The following is a 25,079-nucleotide window of genomic DNA, read 5'->3' on the forward strand; positions in this document are numbered from 1 at the left end:
TTTTCTATTATTTCTGCCAAAAAGTGGATAACCTCACATTTTCCCATAGTATATTCCATCTGCCAAATTTTTGCCCATTCACTTAGCCTGTCTATATCCCTTTGCAGATTTTTTGTGTCCTCCTCACAATTTGTTTTCCCACCAATCTTTGTATCATCAGCAAGTTTGGCTACATTACACTCGGCCCCTTCATCCAAGTCATTAATAGATTGTAAATAGTTGAGGACCCAGCACTGATCCTTGTCACTGTTTGCCAACTTGAAAATTAACTCTCTGTTTTCTGTTAGTTAGCCAATCCTTTATCCATGCTAATATATTACCCCCAACCCAGTGAACTTTTATCTTGTGCAGCAACCTTTTATGCACCTTATCAAATGCCTCCTGGAAATCCAAATACACCACATCCACTGGTTCCCCTTTATCCACCCTGCTCGTTACATCCTCAAAAATTTCCAGCAAATTTGTCAAACATGATTTCCCTTTCATAAAACCATTCTGACTCTGCCTGATTAAATCATGATTTTCCAAATGTCCCACCACAGCTTCCTTAATAATGGACTCCTGCATTTTCCCAACGACAGATGTTAGGCTGGTCTATAGTTTCCTGCTTTTTGTCTGCCTCCTTTTTTAAATAGGGGTGTTACATTTGCGGTTTTCCAATCTGCTGGGACCGCTCCAGAATCCAGGGAATTTTGGTAGATCACAACCAATGCATCCACTATCTCTGCAACCACTTCTCTTAAGACCCGAGGATGTAAGCCATCAGGTCCAGGGGACTTGTCTGCCTTTAGTCCCAATATTTTACCTAGTACTACTTCTTTAGTGATAGTGATTGTATTAATTTCCTCCCTCCCTATAGCCCCTTGATTATCCACTATTGGGATGTTTTTAGTGTCTTCTACCATGAAGACCGATACAAAATATTTGTTCAATGTCTCTGCCATTTCCTTGTTCTCCATTATTAATTCCCCAGTCTGATCCTCCAGGGGAACAACATTTACTTTAGCCACTCTTTTCCTTTTTATGTACCTGTAGAAACTCTTACTATCTGTTTTTATATTTCATACTAGTTTACTCTCGTAATCTATCTTCCCTCTCTTTATCATTTTTTTAGTCGTTCTTTGCTGGCTTTTAAAAGTTTCCCAATCCTCTGGCCTCCCACTAGTCTTGGCCACATTGTATGCCGTTGTTTTCAATTTGATACCATCCCTTATTTCCTTAGTTAGCCACAGATGGTTATCCCTTCTCTTACAGTCTTTCCTTCTCATTGGGATATATTTTAGTTGAAAGTTATGAAATATCTCCTTAAATGTACACCACTGTTCATCACACTGTCCTACATTTTAATCTATTTTCCCAGTCCTTGTTTAAATGAATTCACTTTCTTCTTATTTAACATGTTGTGGATGATATGAGTTTGCAGAACCTCGTGAGAAGGAAAATGAGAATTCTCCTCAAAAAAACCAACGACATATTTCATTGCTTCTTCAGCACATGTCCAAGTCTTTTTTTCTTTTTCTTCAATTTCATTGTCTGAATCGCTCATCTTTTCATCAGATTTGTCTTTATTGGTGACTATGCCGATGAGTTCCTCGTCAGCATGAGTTCGTGCTACATCTGTGTCGATATCAACATCTATCCACTTAGCAATGTCATCTTCTGCTAGGGATTTAAGTGCATTTACGTAAGAACATAAGAACATAAGAAATAGAAACAGGAGTAGGCCATAAGGCCCCTCGAGCCTGCTCCGCCATTCAATAAAATCATGGCTGATCTGATCATGGACTCAGCTCCACTTCTCTGTCCCCTTCCCACAACCCCTCATCCCCCCATCGCTCAAGAAATTGTCTATTTCAGTCTTAAATTTAATCAATGTCCCAGCTTCCACTGCTCTCTGAGGCAGCGAATTCCACAGATTCACAACCTGCTGAGAGAAAAAATTTCTCCTTATCTCAGTTCTAAATGGGCAGCCCCTTATTCTAAGATCATGCCCTCTAGTTCTAGTCTCCCCCACCAGTGTGCACTGCTGACAATCTCCACGATTTCTGTGACAGCCTATTTTTTATTACCCCGTATATAAAAACCTTCGAATTCTTCGTCATCAGAAGCACTGTCTTCGAATATGACATTGGGCCACAACTTGTGCCAACACCTCTTCAATGTAATGTTTTTCTACTTTTCTCCATGCCAGAGAGCATAGATGGCATCTTTAATATTGTATGCTCTCTGGAAATCAGAGATTGATTGATCGCTATTAATCAATTTGTGTATGAAGTTATTCCTATAGTGGCACTTGAAGTTTTGTATGACACCCTGATCCATAGGTTGAGTGAGTGAGTGAGGTCACATTTGGGGCCAGATAGCATGCTAAGATGTTGCCACAACTAGACACTAATTTTGACTCATGTGGGAATGCTCTGCAATTGTCCCGAAGCAGCATACACTTTTCACTAGGTTTGCCTATTTTCTTCATGTTTTCTCGAACTTGGGGGACGAGTTCTGTTGAAAACCATTCCATGAATATGTCCAAATCCCATTTCTCCCACACCAGTCTTTGAGCCACGTGTGTAACTCTCTGATCTTATTTACCCTATGCAAATTTGCTCGTGGCTCAGGTAGTAATCCGGAGATTATTACCTTTGTGGTTCTGCTTTTTAATTTGGTCCCTAGCTGCTCAAAACCCCTCAGCAGAACCTCTTTGTCCTATCTATGTCATTGGTACCCATGTGGACCACGGCAACTGGATCTTGCCCCTCCCATTCCAAGTTCCTCTCCAGCCCCGAGGAGATGTCCTTAACCCTGAAACTGGGCAGGCAACACAGCCTTCGGGATTCACGCTCTCGGCTGCAGAGAACAGTATCTATCCCCCTAATGATACTGTGAATTGAAGTCGTGCTATCGGTGCCTGGGACAACACATCACTCAAAGCTGTCCATAGGTGAAGTCAGAGTGTTTCTACTGCAAGAAAACTGGACATCTTGCGAAGGCATGCCGACTGAAGAGTAAACTGACTGGCAATGCTAGAAGTAGAAATCTCCAGACACTACATACCGTTGAAGAGAAGCAGCAGTATGAGGAGTTTCTGGAGATTCACATCATCAGGAGCATGAAGGTATCTAACAGCGATTCGCGAGGTATCGCCATCCAAGTAGATGTTGCAGGAAATCAACATTGGTGCATCCGTGAGCGTAGTACCGGAATCACTATAATCACGACAAGTTGCGTGATTATCGACTGGAGAATCAGAGGTAGAGCTGCGAGGCTACTCAGGAGAGCAAACCCCTCTTGTAGGAAGTGTCACCATACCAGTGAAATACAAGGATCATATCAGAGTTTGCGTCTCATAGTAGTGACAGGAGACAAGCTTGACTTGATAGGTAGAAATTGGTTGTAATCACTGAAGCTGGATTGGAATTAGATTTTTCACATGGAAGCGAAATTTGCATCGAAAGATTATGTCATCAAGCGATATCCGAAGATGTTCCACAAAACAGGCAGTTCGATCCAAGACTTCAAGCCAAATGTCAGAGTGCAGAAGGACAAGTTTACTGTAAGCCACACATCGTGAAAAAGTTGAGCAAGAACTCAAAAGACTAAAAAGATTATCTCTAAGGTAGATCTGAGTAATTGGACTACACCCATTGTTCTTGTACCTAAGTCAGATGGTAAGATAAGATTGAGCGGTTATTATAAAGTAACCGTAAACCAGGTTCGAGAGTGTAATCTACCTGATATTGGCCTCTATTGCAAGAAGGATGGAGTATAAAAGTAGGGAAGTCCTGCTACAACTGTACAGGGTGTTGGTGAGACCACACCTGGAGTTCAGTCTTGATCTCCTTATTTATGGAAGGATATACTTGCATTGGAGGCAGTACAGAGAAGGTTCACGAGGTTGATTACTGAGATGAAAGGGTTGTCTTATAAAGAATGGTTGAGCAGGTTGGGCCTATACTCATTGGAGTTTAGAAGAATGAGAGGGGATCTTATTGAAACGTATAAGATTCTGAAGTGGCTTGACAGGGTAGATACTGAGAGGATATTTCCATTGTAGGGGTATCTAGAACTAGGGTGCATAATTTCAGAATAAGGGGTCGCCCATTTCAAATGGAAATGAGGAGGAATTTCTTCTCTCTGTGTTGTAAATGTTTGGAATTCTCTTCCCCATAGAGCTGTGGAGGCTGGGTAATTGAGTATATTTAAGATGGCGATAGACAGATTTTTGAATGATATTGGAGTCAAGGGTTATGGGGAACGGGCGGTAAAGTGGAGTTGAAGCCTGGATTAGATCAGCCATGAGCTTATTGAATGCCGGAGCAGGCTTGAGGGGTCAAGTGGCCTACTCCTGCTCCTATTTCTTATGTCCTTATGATATGTTGCCAAATGTGGAAGATTTGTTCACAATGCTGACAGATGGCCAGATCTTTTCAAAGTTAGATCTAACAAACACCTACCTATAACTTGAGTTAGATGAGGAGTCCAAGTCATGTTTGACTATAAATACTTACCAAGGCCTATATCAATTCAATAGGCTACCATTTGGAGTATCTTCTGCCCCCGACTTATTCCAGGGGATGATGTACCAAATTTTGCAAGGATTTGAAGAAGTAGTATGTTATTTGGATTGCATACTCATTTCAGCACTAAACAGGCAAATCCATGATAAGGTGTTGAATGAACTGCTCAAACGGCTAGAGAAGCACAGAGTACAAGTGGCTGCTCGCAAGTGTGAGATGTTTCAAAACTCAGTGGAGTACTTGGGGCACAGAGTAGACAAAGATGGCTTACATCCAACCAAGGGAAAGCTGGATGCAATTAGAAATGCACCCATTCTAAAGAATGTCTCTGAACTTCGATCATTTTTGGTTTTTTGGAATTATTACGAAAAGTTCTTACCAAGCTTGACTACAGTATTACATCAACTGAATGAGCTATTGGCAAAACAGGTCCATTGGAAGTGGTCAGAAGAATGCGACCCAGCATTCAAAGAGTGTAAAAACCTGTTAGTAGAGAGTAATATGTTAGTTCACGATGACTTATCTAAGGAGATTAAGTTAGCATGTGACGCCTCTCCGTACAGAGTTGGGCAGTGATTTCTCATGTACTACATAATGGGAAGGAGAGGCCAATTGCTTTTGCTTCATGCACTCTCAGTGCCAGTGAGTGGAATTATGCACAGATCGAAAGGGAAACTTTGGCATTGACTTTTGGGGTCAAGAGTTTCACAAATATTTGTTTGGTCATAAGTTTACCATAGTGTTGGGATAAAAGGAAGACTTCTCTCCCTCAAGTTGGACTCCCTGATATAAGGAATTGACACCCGCCCGTATTGTATAGCGAGCACAGAATCACTCCGACGAAAACTTTGGTTCAACCGTTTTTATTCAAGCATGCTCGGAAAGGGTTCCGATGAACATTTCTCCGATCAGAGGTTTACAATTACAGTTATACATTTTTCGAGCTGTGCGACCCTCCTACAAAACCACTGATTGGCTGACTGCTCAGACTGGCTCTGAGTGGCTCTCCCACCTGTCCATCTTCCATCACATGTCACCCTCCTGGAACGTGTTGTTCAGTGGTGTCAACTTTGCCTCTGTTCCTCATGACGGTGTGAATTGACCTTGCTTCCCAGGGTTTGCTATCTTTCTAGACTGTTGACTCTCCACTGCCCTTGGTGGGTGTGTTAGTCAGTACTGAGTGTATGTTTTCATCCTCTATCAGTCTGTGCTAAGGGTCAATGCATTGTTGGCTACTTATGATTCCTCAGAACCTCCTAATACTGATAAGCCCTACAATTCAGTTCGGGTATCAGTTTTCCTCCTCTTACAATCCGCCATAATGGCCCTTGGCTATAAGCCCAAGATAGGCCATTTCTCGATTAATTCCTCATGGGTGAGCTTCCAGGGTTGTCCTTTCGCTTGGGTAGCACCACTTCCCGAACTGCAGGACCTACCTGTTGGCTTTCCCATCAAGGTTATACTAAATCAGTCATTCTGCCGCACTGTCTATATTCCCTTTATTCAATGTTTCAACTATAGTTCGGGCGACGACCTGCCTCTTACGTCGGTTACACTTTTTACAGGCTAACAATAGCAAAATGACCAAGATGATCCCTTGCACTACAACCAGTACATGTGACACTATCCGTATCCATCGAGTCCAGCATTCCGTTTTCTCTGTGTTCGAATTCTGCCCCGCCTGGGGTATCCTCTGTTTCTGCTATCTTTCCTGATCTTCCCCCACCTGGGGTCTTCTCTATGTTGCTTCGGATATTCTCTTTCATTGTGTTCAATTCACTGCTCCAGTCGAGTTTGTTCCTCATTCAGGTCGGGTATCGGTTTTCCTTGTGGCCCGATGGCCTTCTCATACCCTTCTCGGATAGTGTCTATCATTGTCACATTGATGGTTTTTTTCCTTTAGTTCAGGATTTATAACGTATCCCTTTAAATGTGCGGGGTAAAGCAGAAGTCAGTATTCATGATGGTACCTGAGGTATCTCCTCCCTTTGTGACCGTCATCTCAGTCGCCGTGGTGCTCACACACCATTCCCCATTTTCTCGTGGAACTGGTAGTTTTGTTGTCCCGTGCTAGGGGGGTGATACTCAAGGTGCACCCGTCAACTTGGTCATGTCCACAGTCATCTTTGATCATTCGTAGTGGATCTCGACATAAAACAACTTGGTTATTTTTATAACAATCATCTATGCTGGGACTCTCAGTAATGTTGCTTTCTTCAATTACATATCTGGATTGTCATGGTACCGCATGCGAGTTTGATTTCTTATATTATTTGCTGATGTACCCCGAGCTTATCATGTTGGTGGTATAAATTCCCATCTTTCCTCAATACCCCATCAGTCCCTTGTTGGGCCCCTCTCTGCTTCCACCCCTCATTTTCCTGTGGAATGGCTCCTCCCTGTAGCTTAAGCATGTTTACTTCCTCAGGCCCGATTGTACATGCTCCGACCTGGGCTTCCCCGGCCAGTGTACCTGTCTCCGCGACCCGTTTGGCTGCCTCATCTGCCCATCGCACACTCTTGGGGTCAGAGGGAGGCTTCCACTAATTTCTTAACAATATCCTCGTGTTTAATTGTCCCTCCTCCTGAGGTCATGTATCTCCATCTACTCCAGGCTATCATATAATCATGCACTGCTCCAAAAGCATACCGACTGTCTGTATAGATGTTTACTCTTTTTCCTTTAGCCATCCTCAGAGCTTCAGTCAGAGCCACCAATTCAGCCACTTGAGCCGATAGGCCCCATTCTAGTCGTCCTTCTCTTCTAACCTGTCCGCTGCTATCTACCATGGCCCATCCCGTCCGTGGTGTCCCGTTAATATAGCACTGAGACCCATCTATGTATAAATCCATGCCTGCCTCCTGAAGCCTGACTACTTCTCTCATCTTCTCCTGTCAGGCTACACTGATGCTCCTCTTCCTGCGTAATGATCCACCCTGCAGGGTTGTTACAATTGTCTTTTATTGCTTCCCACCTTGCCCTTAGTACATTGGATACCGTTTTTAGCCTTCCTGTGTTAAGCACTTCCACTGAGGTATGCTGGGTACATGTCCCGACATTACTATGCCACTGGCCTATGCCTGTCCCCATGTAATTGAGTCGCCACTGCGTTATGATCGTTACTGTGGTAGGTAGTCAAGAAAGACATGAACACTTTCACTTAAAGATAGACATTCACACCAACTTTTCATTCAATCCTATGTTTTTTCAGCAACTTATCCTTGCATGCCATTTCTCTTCTGGGTACGTTTACCCCTCTACCAGATTCTGTGTACTGTTTCCAAGCCCTTGGACCCCTCTAATGTCCGGCCGGACTAACAATACTGATAAGCTCTACAATTCAGTTCGGGGATCAGTTTTCCTCCCTTGACACATAGTTACTGACCATAAGCTCCTGTCAGCAATCCTCCATCCAAAGTCCGCAGTTCCAACATCAGCTGCAGCCCGAATGCAGAGATGGGCTTTGATTTTGTCAGCATATACGTATGACATTGAGTACAAATGATCAGCTGATCACAGCAATGCTGATGCCATGTCCAGGTTGCCATTCTCATCACAAGTTACACCCGATAGGGAAGAAGTGTTCTATTTCTTATACATTGATGAGCTGCCAGTCACGGCTGAAGAGATTGGTAGGGCAACCAAATGGATGGCCAAACCAAGTATCAGAGGCAGACATTCATCCATATGTCGTTCATTGGAATGCATTGTCAGTGGATAAAGATTGTATCATGTCGGGTGCAAGAGTGGTTATCCCAAATAGATTCAGGTCTAAATTGTTAGAAGATCTTCATGACCAGCATCTGGGAATGTGCTTGACCAAGAGTTTTGCATGCAGTTACTTATGGTGGCCAGGTTTCAATGAAGAGATAGAGTACATCATCAGTCAGTTTACAATATATCAATCGGTGAGCAAGAAACCACCATCAGTACCATTAGAGCCATGGAAATTGCCTCCCAGGGTGTGGCAAATATACACATGTAGATTTTGCTGAGCTAGAAAGACAGCAATTGTTCATAGTGTTAGATAGTTTGGTGAAGATGTTTGATCATGGAAAAGTTAGGTTTGTTTACATTGATCTGTAGATATACAGATGTGGAAGGAGTTGAAAGTTGGGATGATTCAATTTATTCTGATGAGCCAGATAGTCTTGTTACAAGTAGAGTACCAGTAGCGAATCCTACATCAGATGTACTAGAAACAAGTCCAAGAGAAAGTCAGAATTTAGGTCAGAGTCTGAGCCAGGCAGACAAACAGTCTGAAATTGTAGAGAGTCCAAATGTAGATCAAGGGCATCCCTTGGAGAAAAACTCTCCTCAGGCTCATCGTAGAATGAGTCAATGACATACAACAAGATCGGAAGGTTCTGTTCAAGAAAGTAGGTATCCTCTTCGAAACAGAATACCAGTGGTTAAGTTTAATCAGTAAATATAGAAAATAAGTTCATATCTTTTGTTTGTGTTACAAAATTCTATAGTAGAACTTGGAAGCATAAAATAGATTCTATTGTATACATTAAGAGTTGTGTATACCATTCAAGTCATATACAATGATTATTTGCTATGATTAACTTCTTCAATAAGGTTGGAGAAGTGTTATAGCACCACCTGGTGGACTATTGATGTAATAATAATAAAACCATGTGCTGTGCAGTTCTTACCCTGAAGCCATGTTATGCAGTTCTCTGTAATGTTGTGTCTCAAGATATCACAATAATGACGAGATAATCTGGGGCTAGGACACCGGGGAGACCTCCTCTGCCCTGCTTCAAAATAGTGCCGTGGGATCTTTTACGTCCACCTGAGAGAGCAGACGGGGCCTCGGTTTAACGTCTCATCCGAAAGACGTCACCTCTGACAGTGCAGCACTTCCTCAGCACTGCACTGGAGTGTCAGCCTAGATTTTTGTGCTCAAGTCTTTGGAGTGGGACTTGATCCCACAACCTACTGACTCAGAGACAAGAGTGCTGCCTACTGAGACACATTCACAGAGTGAGTGTAAGGAATGGATGAGCTACATCTTTAGAGGGTGACTAAGATGGAGTGTGGTCCCAATGCCAAATGAACTCTTTGTGTGTTGTTAGTTGGTATGATTGCATTAGGATGAGGGGTGGTTCATCAGATGGGAATGTGATAATGTAGAGAGAGAGGGATGGGTGGCATGCAAGGTATGTTGGTGTGAGTAATAATGTGCAGGAGCAGGCTTGGGAAGGCAGAGTGATGGGGATGTGATGACAGGCACAGCAAAATGAGGCTGCGAGTGGCTTTGCACTCACCTTTCTTGATCGAATGAGATCATTGAAGTGTTTGTGGTACTGCACCCAGGCTCTCCTGACAACATCCCTGCTGTTCACCTCCTCTGTCTTCAACCAGGAACCTTTGGTGTGTTGGGGAGGTCCATCCGAAGGGAAGAGGATCTCCCTGTGTGCTCTCACTCCCTCCACAAGCATATAGAGGGAGTCACCTGAGAACCTGGGTATAGCCCTCTGCCTCTGTGCAGTCGTGTGTCTGGGACACTCCAAGGCTGCAGTACAGTGGCTGCACAATCCTAGACGAACCTTCAAAAACAATTTAAATATCCCGGCAGAAAACATGTAATCAATTATGTCATCAAACCCGCACCGTTTAATCGGGCCGGGTAATATGCAGGGCGGCCTTAATAGGCCCTGTGGGAGCACAGTCCCGTATTTCTGAGCTCTTTGCTTCAGCACACGGTCTGAAGTTTGGATTAAGAAAACAGGAAGATTGAAGCTTGGATTAAAAAACAAGAAGATTGGAAGTTTGGATCGAAAAGAGACTGTTAGACAATGTGGTGCCTCCAGCCAGTGAGATAAGTGACTGGTCATGTCTGGATGTTAAATATTTGAGTATATTGTTATGATGGGAATAATGGACATTCTTGACTAAACGATTTGATGATGTCTGTATGTTCAGTATTTGATTGTACCTTTGTTACTATGTGAGGAAACGATGCTGTATGTTAAGTATTTGATTGTACCTTTGTTATTACTTAATGACATCTGTAGGTTAAACAAGCAATGTTAAATATTTGAGTACCTTGTTACGGTGGGAATAATATTCTGTATGTTAAATGATTCAGAAAGCAGTTAGTCATGATTGCCTAAATGCAAAGAATAAGAATTCAAAGGCTTTTTAGGTATAAAGGAACTGGCTTTTGTCTCACACACACACGCGCGGACACCAGTGACACTGGAATCTCGAAAGGTGTGTCACTGCTTGGAGAGCTGCCTTTGCAAGCAGAGAGTTTGTTTAGTATGAATGTCTAAATAAAAGACCTGATCCTGCCTTTACTACAACTGAGTGTGTGTGTGTAATTCGAGGTCAAATGCAACGAAGCGAAAAGAGCGAGCCAGCTGTTTACAACTGGCCCCATTAGGGGAAAGTCGACCCAAGGAGCGGAATTGAATGAGGAACAGGGTCGCCACCCATCATCATCATCATAGGCAGTCCTTCGAACTCAAGCAAGACTTGCTTCCACTCTAAAAGTGAGTTCTTAGGTGACTGTACAGTCCAATACTGGAATTACAGTCTCTGTCACAGGTTACAGACAGTGGTTGAGGGAAGGGGAGGGTGGGACTAGTTTGCCGCACGCGACTGCTGCCTGCGCTTGATTTCTGCATGCTCTCGACGATGAGACTCGAGGTGCTCAGCGCCCTCCCGGATGCACTTCCTCTACTTAGGGTGGTCTTTGGCCAGGGACTCCCAGGTGTCGGTGGGGATGTTGCATTTTATCAAGGATGTCCTTGAAACGTTTCCTCTGCCCAACTAGGTCTTGCTTGCCTTGTAGGAGTTCCGAGTAGAGCCCTTGCTTTGGGAGTCTTGTGTCGGGCATGCGGTAAAGCATGGCCCGTTGTCACTTACAAGGACATCAGGCAGGCCGTGCATGGCAAACATGGCCCGTAGGCTTTCAATGGTGGCAGCGGATGTGATTGCCGACATTATCACACATTCAATCCACTTGGAGTACGCATCTACAACCACGAAAAAATTTTTTTCCAAGAATGGGCCTGCATAGTCAACATGAACCCTAGACTATGGTTTGGAGGGCCATGACCATAAACTTAGTGGCGCCTCCCTGGGTGCATTGCTTAACTGGGAACATGTATTACATTTGTGCATACAGGACTCTCTAAGTCTGCATCGCTACCAGGCCATCACACGTGGCTATCGCTTTCATCATTACAATGCCTGGGTGGGTACTCTGGAGATCACTAATGAAAGTGTCCCTGCCCTTTTTTGGCACCACTACCCGATTACCCCATAAGAGGCAGTCTGCCTGTATGGACATTTCATCTTTGCGCCGTTGGAACGGCTTTATTTCTTCCTGCATCTCTAACGGGACACTAGACCAACTCCCGTGGAGCACACAGTTTTTTACTAAGGACAGTAAGGAGTCCTGGCTCATCCAGGTTCTAATCTGTCAGGCGCTAACAGGTGATTGCTCACTCTCGAATGCTTCCATTACCATAACTAAATCTGCAGGCTGTGCTATCTCCACCTCAGTGGTGGGCAATGGCAGCCTACTGAGAGCATCGGCACAGTTTTCTGTGGCGGATGGTGTAGTTGTACGCGGACAACGTGATCGTCCATCTCTGGATGCGGGCCGATGCATTTGTATTTATCCCCTTATTTTCAGAAAAGAGGGATATATGCAGCTTATGATCGGTTTCCAATTCAAATTTGAGCCCGAACAGAATTTGATGCATTGTCTTTAGCCCGTAAACACACGCTAACGCTTCTTTTTCGATCATACTGTAGGCCCTCTCGGCCTTAGACAGACTTCTGGATGCATAAGCAACCAGTTGCAATTTCCCAATTTCATTAGCTTGTTGCAATACACACCCGATTCCGTATGATGACGCATCACATGCTAGTATCAAACGTTTACATGGATCGTAAAACACAAGCAATTTGTTTGAACATAACAGCTTCCTAGCTTTCTCAAAGGCATTTTCCTGGCTTTTACCACATACCCATTTATCTCCTTTATGCAGTAAAGAGTGCAGGGTTTCTAACAATATGCTAAGACCCGGTAAGAAGTTACCAAAATGGTTCAGGAGTCCTAGAAATGACTGCAACTCCGTCACGTTCTGTGGTCCTGGTGCGTTTTTGATTGCCTCCGTCTTTGAATCACTCAGCCTGATGCCATCCGCCGTGATTCTTCTCCCCAGGAACTCCACTTCAGGCACCAGGAAAACGCACTTCGAGCGTTTTAGCCTGAGCCCCACATGATTAAGCCGACTAAGAACCTCCTCCAGGTTCTGCAGGTGCTCGACGGTGTCCCACCCGTAACCAAGATAACATCCTGGAAGACCACGGTGCATGGGACCGACTTCAGCAAGCTTTCCATGTTCCTCTGGAATATCGCCGCGGCCGATCGAATCCCAAACGGGCATCTGTTGTAAACAAAAAGACCTTTGTGTGTTTTGATGCAGGTGAGGCCTTTCGAAGATTCCTCTAGCTCCTGCGTCATGTAGGCCGAGGTCAAGTCCAGCTTTGTGAACGTTTTCCCTCCCGCCAGCGTTGCAAATAGGTCATCTATCTTTGGTAGCGGGTATTGATCCTGCAATGAGAAACGATTGATAATTACTTTGTAATCACCACAGATTCTGATGGTGCATTCTCCCTTGAGGACTGGAACAATCGGACTGGCCCACTCATTGAATTCGATCGGCGAAATGATGCCCTCTCATTGCAGCCTGTCCAGCTCGATCTCCACCCTCTCTCTCATCATGTAAATACCGCTCTCGCCTTGTGATGGATGGATCACGCCTCCAGGATGAAGTGGATCTGTACTTTTGCTCCTTTGAACTTCCCGATGCCTGGTTCGAACAGCGAGGGGAACTTGCTAAGGACCTGGGCACATGAGGTGTTGTCGACGGACGAAAGCGCTCGGATGTCGTCCCGGTTCCAGCATATCTTTCCCAGCCAGCTCTTGGTGAACAGCGTGGGACCTTCGCCCGGTACCACCTAGAGTGGTAATTCATGCACCGTTCCATTGTAGGAGACCTTTACAGTAGCACTGCCAATTACGGGAATCAGTTCCTTTGTGTACGTTCTAAGTTCGGTACGAATGGGAGTCAGGACTGGCCTTGAAGCCTTGTTGCACCACAACTTATCGAAAGTCTTTTTACTCATTATGGATTGGCTTACTCCCGTGTCCAGCTCCATGGACACCGGGAGTCCATTTAATTCAACCTTCAGCATTATCGGGGGACACTTTATGATAAATGTGTGCACCCCCTATACCTCTGCCTCCTCGGTCTGAGGCTCTGGTTCGTCATGATCCACCGTGGATCTGTCCTCCTCTGCAACATGGTAGTTTGCAGGATTAGCAGGGTTTGCAACTCGCCTGAAGATACATTGGAGGTATCCCATTGTCCCACAGCCCTTGCAAATGTATCCTTTGAAGCAGCATGAATGGAATCGATGATCACCCCCGCAGCACCAACAAGGTGTTAATTGCCTTGTATTCACCACCCTTGATGGCGGACTCTGAGTCATCTGCGGATGTGCAACTACTACAGGCAGGTAAGTCCTGCCATGTACATTTCGATTCGAAAACAATGTTGCTTTGTCACAGTATTTGCAGCAGCACTACTGAGCTGGGAAATTTGTTTGGTATTGTCACTGGTGGAGATAAATGCCTGGGCTATCGCTATGGCTTTACTCAAGGTTGGGGTCTCTACAGTCAAAAGTTTGTGAAGTATTACTTCATGGCCAATGCCAAGTACAACGAAGTCCCTGAGAATGTGCTCCAAGTATCCTTCAAATTCGCAATGTCCTGCAAGATGCCTTAGCTCAGCGACGTAGCTCGCCACTTTCTCGCCTTCAGACCTCTTGTACATGTAGAACCGATACCTCGCCATCAGAACACTTTCCTTCGGGTTTAGATGCTCCCGGACCAGTGTGCACAACTTATTGTATGACTTGTCTGTGGGTTTTGCTGGTGCGAGCAGGTTTTTCATGAGGCTATACGTTGGTGACCCGAAAACGGTGAGGAGGATCGCCCTTCATTTGGCAGTGTTCCTTTCTCCTTCCAGCTCGTTGGCCACGAAGTATTGGTCAAGTCGCTCCATTAAGGTTTCCCAATCATCTCCCTCCGAAAATTTCTCCAGGATGCCCACAGTTCTCTGCATTGTTGCTTTGGGGTTCATCATCTGTATCTCGTCGCCAGTTGTTATGTCTTGGATAAAGAGTCAGACCAGATACTGTAAGTGTGACTGTAGTCCTTTATCAACAAAGGATGTACCACGATCGTGCAAATTTGTCACGCGATATTGAAGTCAACGACCCTGTATTTGTACTCAACTATGGACATGGTCCCAAATGGCTTGCTGGCACTGTCATAGCCAAAGAAGCGGGTAGGGTGTTTCAGGTCAAACTCGCAAATGGAATAATTTGCAGAAAGCATTTGGACCAAACCAAACTGCGATTCACAGACTGCCACTGAAGAGGACACCACCAACTTCGACCCTCCAACACACACACAAGTGGCAACTGACATCACGGTTGACCACGAAGCTGAACTCATCATCCCCAGCAGCCCAGCAAGGCCAGCTGCGCAGCAGCCCAGCGAAGAACCAACCAACTCACCTGCACCTGCATTTGTACCGAGACGATCGCCTAGGGAGCGAAAAGCCCCAGATCGTCTCACCCTGTAAATAAGTGTACTATTGACTTTGGGAGGGAGTGATGTTATGTATGCAACCCTATGTAACCAGCATTCTACCGCCACCAGAGGGCTTATCTGTTGGAGTCCCAAGGGATCCCAGCATCCCTTGGGAGCACTGTATCTAAGCAGGCCTCCCATGCTGTATCAACACTCTGGAGTTAGAATAACGAGACTACGGTCACACTTACTCACGTCCACAGTACTCAGTCACATTGCTTTATTCGAGACATAACAGTTAACATGCAGGTGCAGCAAGCAATTAGGAAGGCAAATGGTATGTAGAAAGGGTTGGAGTACAAGAGAAAGGGGGTAGATATTCAGGCCCACCCGAAACGGGTCTCAAGTACCGCTTTTGACGTGTTTTTTCCACTGTGATGGATGAGGTGGCCTCTTTCACAAAATTCAGCTATTGGTCATTTTTTTCCAGATGGACAGGAAGTCGGTCGTCAAAAAAAATAAAATGCCGGCCACGGCAGTGGGGCCTCGCCTTGAATGGCCGCCACGCAGCCAAATCCCACAGACTGAAAACAAGGTGCATCGACAGAAAAAGCTGTCGGGGGCACCGCTCAATATCAATGGAGGTGCGGGAGAATGGCGGTGTGCACTTTGATGACGCACTTAGGATGGTCGGCAGCAGTGGGGCGGAAGTGGGGACTGCCGGAAAAGTCACTGAGGTGAATTTCGCTGGCGCCGGCCATTGGACTCCAAATTGGCAGCCACTCGACTATATCACTTGGCCACTGCTTTCCGGGGGTAAGTAGCCGGGAGGCTGAATTTCGGCCCCTGGAAGTCTTGCTGCAATTGTACAGGGCTTTGGTGAGACCACACCTGGAGTACTGTGCACAGTTTTGGTCTCCTTATCTAAGGAAGGATAGAGTGCCTTAGATTGGGTGCAACAAAGGTTCACTCGATCCCTGGGATGAGAGGGCTGTCCTCTGATGAGAGATTGTGTAGAATGGGCCTATACTCTCTGGAGTTTAGAAGAATGAGAGGTAATTTCATTGAAACATACAAGATTCTGAGGGGGCTTGACATGGTAGATGCTGAGAGGTTGTTCCCCTGGCGGGAGTGTCCAGAACTATGGGGCATTGTCTCAGGATAAAGGGATTGGCCAGTTAGTACTGAGTTGAGATGACATTTCTTCACTGAGGTTTGTGAATCTTTATAATTCTCTGCCCAGAGAGATGTGGATGCTGAGTTGTTGAGTATATTCAAGGCTGAGATCGATAGATTTTTGAACTCTAAGGTAATCAAGCGATATGGGATCGGGTGGGAAAGTGGAGTTGAAGTCAAAGATCTTACTGGATGGCAGAGCAGACTCGAGGGGCTGTATGGCCTACTCCTGCTCCTAATTCTTATCTTATTTTTAGTTTCCATCATAAAGTCATAAGGATTGTTTAGTTGTGAATCTGGTAATGCGTGAGCAAGCTTATTGTGACTTACCTTCCAGGATGACCAATTAGGATCTTACACACAGGCGGGGGGAGAGAGAGAGAAAAATCCCTTTCGTTTTTACTTATTTTTTAACATTAAAATTCAATCGCTGTTCACGATAACTCTGTCACACACAAGGGCCTCTGGTATAATACACCAAGGCTCCCTGAAACTTAGACAGCCCTAAATAAACATTCTTTATCACAGCCTACAGTGTAGCACATTATTCGTGTGGCAACCAAATACATGATAGCTGAAGAGCGTATTTTCCCTACAGAGGCAAGCCTGTCTCAACAGAGGCCAGAAGGTGCCTGAGCAAGCAATGCTTCCTGTTCTTGTGGCCCAAAGATTTACCGTCTATGTTACACCTGGTGAAGCCTTCCGGTATTCATTGTCGCTTCGAGCAAGAGACATGAGGAATAAGGGCAAGATGGACATAACTCCACCTCAGCCACTAGCTTCAAGTAAGGAGACAGAAGACAGTTCAGTAAATAGGTTGAAGTGGCAGGCAGTGATGCGTCTTGAACTCATTAAAAGTGACATTCGAGTGCCACGGGCCTATTTCTGCCGTCTAGGATTGACTTACCCTTTCAAGTGTCACACTCTTTATAGATCATGAAACCCAAACATGGTTTTCTTTATTGTTTATTAACTCACAAAATAAAATACCTTGATTAATATCTTCCTAAACCTATAAAGCAAATATATTTCATCGGTGTGAGCGTAGACTTTAAGAAGTAAAGATTGCCGTTCTTACTTGCTCGCTTCGGGTTTCCATTTATCCAAGTCTGGTGTAGCCCCCCACATGCTGCACGACACTGAATCAGGGCTTGATAGGACTGTGACACAGGGCGCAGCATAACAAGAAACAAGGCAGTATATCGCTGCTACTTTATCAGACAGCGCACCGTGTCAGACTGTCCTTATCAGCAGTTTTAGAAAGCTATTATTTCTTCCCACATTCTGTTGGTACGGAGGACAGGGTCAAGGACTGCAGTTTATCATGACTGCGAGTGGGCTTTTAAAGAACTGTGCCCGCCCCCAAGGCATACTGATAGGGTTCGATTCAGTCTTTTCGCAAACTCCTACAGATATTTTTCCTTATACATGCTCAGTGGGGGGGGGGGGGAGGGACAACTGTGTTGAGAAATGGAATATGCTTTCCACGTTGCTCTCACTGACATAGCCAATGAAACGCTTTTTTTGTAATGAAATGTAATCGTTTAACGTGTGTAACGTGCTGTGGGAGCACTAATCTGTAAAATGTTCCAGATAGCTCCAGAGACAATTGGAGGAAATCAACAGGGCAAAAGTATGCGCTGAGTAAAATGCATTATAATTAAAGTGGCAAGCTTTGTAATTATCCTACAGGAGAGCATGGCAGATGTGCCTGCGGTGTGCACACAGCGGGCAAAGTCGGGGGCGTTAGTGGGAAACGCTCTGTGCAGCTGCATTTTTCACACCTCTCATGTCTTCCCACCATCATCATCATCATACAACTCTGCAGAATGCATTCTGTCAAAAGTAGATATTTTTTTAAAGAGTAAAAGAAAACATGGCCTTGACACTTGTAGACCAGCATCGCAATCCGGGATCGAAGGAAAACTGTCCTCGAGTGAAAATAATTCATTGAGAGGAGGGGATGTACAACACTGACCATTCCTGGACGATCACACATTTGAAGAGGTCGGGTCAAAACTAAGAGCTAGTACCCAGCACCACTGAAACACACGGTCAGAAATTCTCGAAGAGGGTCACAAGCCCTTATATTTATTGCAACATTCTCGAAGCTCCCTGCTATTGCCCTGCTGAAAATGCAATGCATTTCATTTCTTTTGTTGCAAAACATAATCTCGAATCTCAGATTCCACTCCTCGTCATGGACTACAATTAAAGACGAGTGATTTGGCACCTTGTAATGTGACATTCCAACCACAATCCCATGAATTTCTACACCGTAAAACATCGGAAAGTACAGGACTCTGACATCCATCTTCTGGTCCCAGAAACCAATCCAGAACGAGTACTCGACTTGGGCTTTTGTTTGGGTATCGGTTTATAAACACGACTGCCTTCTTTTTGATATCAGTCTTTTTTCTTCAATTGCTTCCTTCCATGTTTTTTTTGCACTGATATAATTACATTGTTTTCTCCTGTCTGTTTATCTTTTCCACCCTTCCCTGTCCCATTGTTTGCCTCTCCCTGTTTTCAGGCCACTGCGGAAGTCAAGCTTTTAGTCCCCCGAGCTCGCTTCTCCCTCGAGTTTCTGCTCCACTGCCTGGGTAGATCATTTCCCTATTGTTATGTCTGCAATGCACTTACGAATGACTCCACAAGGCAATGCGCTGTGCTCAAACTGTAGTGACCTTGGTCCTTTATTCCAAACTCCAGAATGAGACACAAGCATGGTAGGCAGCCTTTTATACTGGGCCCTGCACACCTATGCAGGTGACCCTTAGGTCTCCCACCGCAGTGCCCTCTGGTGGACAGCCTCTGCCACAGGGGCAGGAAACCTTGGTCTCCACCAGTTGCACCCTCTAGTGGTGCCAGCATAGTATATACACAGTGTAAATCTTATTGATAGTACATCAGGTAACAACTATACAGTGACTACACAGAGAGTATATCTATAGTCTGCATATATAACACCTATCCTGAATGATTGAATCAGCAATGAACTCGATTCCTTGTCCGATACTCTACCCAAGGCCAAGTTAACCCCTGGTTCTGTAAATTGACGATTCTCAGAAGTTATTCTCCAATAAAAACAGAAACTGCTGGAAATATTCAGCAAGTCAGGCAGCACCTGTGGAGAGAAAGAAAGTCTTATATTTATATAGTGCCTTTCACGACCACCAGACATCTGGAAAGGCTTTACAGCCAATTAAGTACTTTTGGAGTGTAGTCACTATTGTAATGTGGGAAACACAGCAGGCAATTTGTGCACAGTAAGCTCCCACAAACAGCAATGTAATAATGTCCAGATAATCTGTTTTTTTGTTGTGTTGATTGAGCAATAAATATTGGCCAGGACACTGCTCTTCTTTGAATAGTGACATGGGATCTTTTACGTCCATCTGAGAGGGCAGATGAGGCCTCAGTTTAACATCTCATCCAAAAGACGGCACCTCCAACAGTGCAGCACTCCCTCAACACTGCAGTGGAGTGTCAGCCTAGATTTATGTGCTCAAGTTCCTGGAGTGGGACTTGAACCCACAACCTTCTGACTCAGAAGCAGGCGTGCTACTCACTTTAAAAAAAATCATATTTAATGAACATTAAGAACATTTACAACATGATCGTTCCATTGCATCAGACAAATCTATTCCTCCCCTCTCCACAGCCGTTACTCCAACACATATTAACATCAAAATCTGAAGTTTACTTTGTCTCCTGTAACATATAATAATCTATTGTACTTTACAAATTGATCATAAAATACTCACTTTAAATTATTTTCTGAATAAAACATTCACAGAGCCTTATAATTATCTTTTAGTTTATATTTAAAAGCAAAGCATCCCTTCTTTGCATAATCACAAATCTAGCCAAACTGAACATTACATTAATTGCCGCTATGCTAGACTTGGGCAGACTCTCCTGCAATCCCCATCTCAAAATTGAGTCCCACGGGATTCCCATTCTTACTCTTCGGTCCTCACCCAGCAAGAAAACCTCACACAACTGTCAGACATAGTACTTAAAATCCTTTAACTGCGGACATAACACCAGCAAATGGGACAGAGTCTCATCGCGCGTTCCACACACTGGGCAAGTTGCCACCTCTACTCGCCCAATCTTACATAAGACTATCATGGTAAAAATCCAGTTAGGAGCCAATTTGAAATCCAGTTCAATCCACTCTGGACATTTAAAATTCGCCCACACTCTCTTCCAAATCCTGTTGAAGTCCAGCTGTGGGTATATATTCTGCCAAAACTCCTGACCAGCAGGTGTCTTAAATCTCCATTCTCTAAATACCCCGTAGAAATCTCCAGTATTACAGTTGTCAACTTGGACCAAATCCTCCCCTTTCTCGAGCAGAAAGCTTGGAAAAGCAGAACGCATTATACCTCCTTTAGAGATTTGCATATTTATTTCTTCCATCCAATCCTGTGGCATTGCCCTCACAATCTTCTCATACATGATCTTAATTGCTTTATCCTCTACCTCCTGATCCTCCTCCCAAACCATGTCCCTCACTACCGCTTCCGGCAACCAACCTGGAATTACCTGATATAATACATCTTTCACATATATAATACCAGCTTTTATAAAAGCTTGATTAAATAATACATCTCCTTCAATGTTGATCCATCTGTTCAAAAATAAGGCCTGTTCTAAAAATTCCTCTGCGCCTTTGGGCATAAACTGCACACTTTTAAAAATTGGGCCCAAGTGTTTACAACCCCCTTGTAAAACCTAGGGAGAGGTTTAATCGATTTCAAAAACATATTATTGTATTCCATATAAAATATTCCCTGTCCTCCTATCCCACTTAATTAAAAAAAATGCTGGAAACACCTCTTCCAAAAACTTGTATTTGACTTCTGAAGAAATCTCTTCACTCATTTAATTCTAAGGGATTTTTTCTCCAAATCAGTATCTGGGAAATTGAGTCCTCCCTGATTTTGCTGTCCAATGATGGTATTGTAAGCAGCCAAGGCTGGTTTCCCTTTCCATAAAAACATCACACAAGCCTCTCGGATAGACTTTTCCACCCACTCAGGAATATCCTCCACCATCAATAAGCAACCATAGTTCAGACAGCAAGAGAGCTGACACCAATGTTGTTCTTCCTCGCACTTTCAACCATCTTCTTTCCCATCTTCCCAAAATCTTTTTAATTTTCATAACCTTCGGTTCCCAATGTAGTCAATCCATATCATCCCTGTCCTTCTTGCACCCCATATGTACCCCAGAACTTCTAAAACCTCCACCACCTTAAAAGGGCTTTCCTCCAACCACTCCCCCTCATCCTTCCCACACCACGCATTGGGACTTACTATCATTTACTCTGGCTCTTGAAGCTCTACAATACTCCTCCACTACTCCATAGCTTTCCTCACTGACTCCCCATCTCTCAACGTTAAGATCGTGTCATCTGCATATTGGTGTATCACCGACACCTGTCTGGACCTGGGAACCGCAATCCCGACTCTGCCTTGTTCCTTTCGCATCATGTAACCTAATGGTTCTGCTACCAATGTGTACAACACTGGGGACAGGGGACAACGCTGTCTCACTGATCTCTGTATTGGAAAATACTTGGATAAAAAAAAACCATTACATTTAACACAGCTAAATGTGTTTGAATAAAAAAACCTTATCCACTCTGTTGTGTATCTGTAAAGCATGCACTCCCATGTTCCGCCACCAGGGAACACATTCTCTGAAGTCCCAAGGGATCCCAACATCTCTTGGGAGCACGCTATATAAGCCGGCCCCTAAGGCCTGTTCCTCACTCTGGAGTGTCTTAATAAAGACTGAGGTCACTGTTACTTTAACCTTTCTGTGTGCAGTCTCATCTGTGTTAGGAACACAATAACTGGCGATGAGGATACGAATCCAACGCAAAGATGCAGCAAACTGTGGGCATCCTGGAGAAGTTCTCGGAGGGTGAGACTGGGAAGTCTATGTTGAACGGCTAGACCAGTACTTTGTAACCAACGAGCTGGACAGAGAAGGAAGCGCTGCAAAAAGGAGAGCGGTCCTCCTCACAGTTTGCGGGGCACCGACCTACAGCCTCATGAAGAATCTTCTGGCTCTGGTGAAACCCACAGTAAGTCGTATGAGGTTCTGGTTCTGGAGCATCTTAACCCGAGGGAGAGCGTGCTGATGGCGAGGTATCGGTTCTACACGTGCCAGCGATCTGAAGGTCAGGAAATGGCGAACTACGTCACCACATTAAATCAACTTGCAGGACAATGTGAATTTGATTGCTACCTGGAGCAGTTGCCCAGAGACTTTTTTGTACTGGGCATTGGCCACGAGACCATCCTACGAAAACTTTTGACTGTAGAGACACCGACTCTTAGTAAGGCCATTGCGATAGCACAGGCGTTTATGTCCACCCGTGATAACACCTAAGAAATCTCTCAGCACACAAGTGCTAGCAATGTTCATAAATTAACTGGAACTGTGTTTGCGAGCAGAAATGTACAGGGCAGAAACCACGAGTATGCAACTGCCAGCAGGCCTCAGGTGACCCAGATGACTCAGAGTCCGCAAAGGATGAATGCAATTCATACCTTGTTGGCATTGTGGAGGCTTCCATTCAGCGTATTCATGCTGCTTCAAAGTGTATGTTTGCAAGAGCTGTGGAACAATGGGGCACCTCCAACAAGCTGCAAGCTCTGCAAAACCTGCTAATCACCACGTGGCAGAGGAAGATCGGTCCATGGTGGATCAAAGTAATTTCGAGCCTGAGAGAGAGGAGGCAGATGCTGAAGTACACGGGGTGCACACATTTTCGAAGAAATGTCCACCTATAATTATAAATGCAAAATTGAATGGCTTGCCCGTAGCCATGGAACTGGACACTGGCGCTAGCCAATCCATCATGAGTAAAAAGATGTTTGAGAGACTGTGGTGCAACAAGGCATTCAGACCAGCCCTGAGCCCCATCCACATGAGAACGTACACCAAAGAGCTCATCACTGTCCTGGGCAGTGCCATGGTCAAGGTCACCTACGAGGGCACGGTGCACGAACTGTCACTCTGGATTGTCCCGGGCGATGGCCCCACACTGCTTGGAAGGAGCTGGCTGGGCAAAATACACTGGAACTGGGATGACATCCAAGCGCTATCACATGTCGATGAGGCCTCATGTACCCAGGTTCATAACAAATTTCCTTCCCTTTTTGTACCAGGCATTGGAAACTTTTCCGGGGCAAAGGTGTGGATCCACTTGGTCCCAGAGGCACGACCCATTCACCACAAGGCGCGAGCGGTACCTCACATGATGAGGGAGAGAGTTGAAATCAAACTGGACAGGCTGCAACGCGAGGACATCATCTCCCCAGTGGAATTCAGCGAGTGGGCCAGCCCGATTGTTCCAGTACTCAAAAGTGATGGCACGGTCAGGATTTGCGGCGATTATAAAGTAACTATTAATCGTTTCTCGCTACAGGACCAGTACCCGCTGCCCAAGACAGACAACCTATTTGCGATGCTGGCAGGAGGCAAGACGTTCACCAAGCTCGACCTAACTTCGGCCTAAATGACGCAGGAGTTGGAGGAGTCTTCGAAGGGCCTCACCTGCATCAACACACTCAAGGGACTGTTCATCTGTAACAGATGCCCGTTTGGAATTCGGTCGGCTGCAGCGATCTTCCAGAGAAACATGGAGAGCCTACTCAAGTCGGTACCACGCACGGTGGTTTTTCAGGATGACATATTGGTCACAGGTCGGGACACCGTCGAGCACCTACAAAACTTGGAGGAAGTCCTCCAGCGACTGGATCGCGTAGGGCTGCGGCTGAAGAGATCGAAATGTGTCTTCATGGCAACAGAAGTGGAGTTTTTGGGGAGAAAGATCGCGGCGGACGGCATTCAGCTCACAGACGCCAAGACAGAGGCTATCAGGAACGTGCCCAGGCAGCAGAACTTCACGGAGCTGCAGTCGTTCCTGTGATTCCTCAACTATTTTTGTAACTTCCTACCGGGGTTAAGCACCCTCTTAGAGCCCCTACATGTGTTATTACGTAAAGGTGAGAACTGGGTATGGGGAAAAAACCAAGTAATTGCTTTTGAGAAAGCCAGAAACATTTTATGCTCTAACAAGCTGCTTGTATTGTACAACCCGTGTAAAAGACTTGTGCTAGCATGTGATGCGTCGTCGTACGGAGTCGGGTGTGTATTACAACAAGGAAGTTGCAACCTGTCATTTATGCCTCCAGGAGCTTGTCTCAGAGGGCCTACAGCATGATTGAGAAAGAGGCATTAGCGTGTGTGTTCGGGGTAAAGAAAATGCATCAGTACCTGTTTGGACCAGCCAAGATCCTCTGCTGTCCCTTGTAAAAAAAACTGTGTACTGCATGGGAGCTGGGCCATCATCCCCGTTAAAATGCAAGAGCTAATCAAGCCATTCCAGTGGCGAAAGGATGAGCTGTCCATTCAGGCAGACTGCCTGTTGTGGGGTAACCGCGTAGTGCTACCCAAAAAGGGCAGGGAGACGTTCATCTCGGATCTCCACAGCACACACCCGGGTATAGTAATGATGAAAGCGATAGCCAGATCTCACGTGTGGTGGCCCGGTATCGACTCTGACTTAGAGTCCTGTGTACAGCAATGCAGCGTGTGTGCTCAGTTGAGCAACGCGCCCAGAGAGCACCACTAAGTTTGTGGTCCTGGCCCTCCAGACCATGGTCGAGGATCCATATCGACCATTCGGGCCCGTTTCTCGGTAAATGTTCCTGGTGGTGGTGGATGT

Source organism: Pristiophorus japonicus, chromosome 7, assembly GCF_044704955.1.
Source record: "Pristiophorus japonicus isolate sPriJap1 chromosome 7, sPriJap1.hap1, whole genome shotgun sequence".
Classification (NCBI taxonomy): Eukaryota; Metazoa; Chordata; class Chondrichthyes; family Pristiophoridae; genus Pristiophorus; species Pristiophorus japonicus.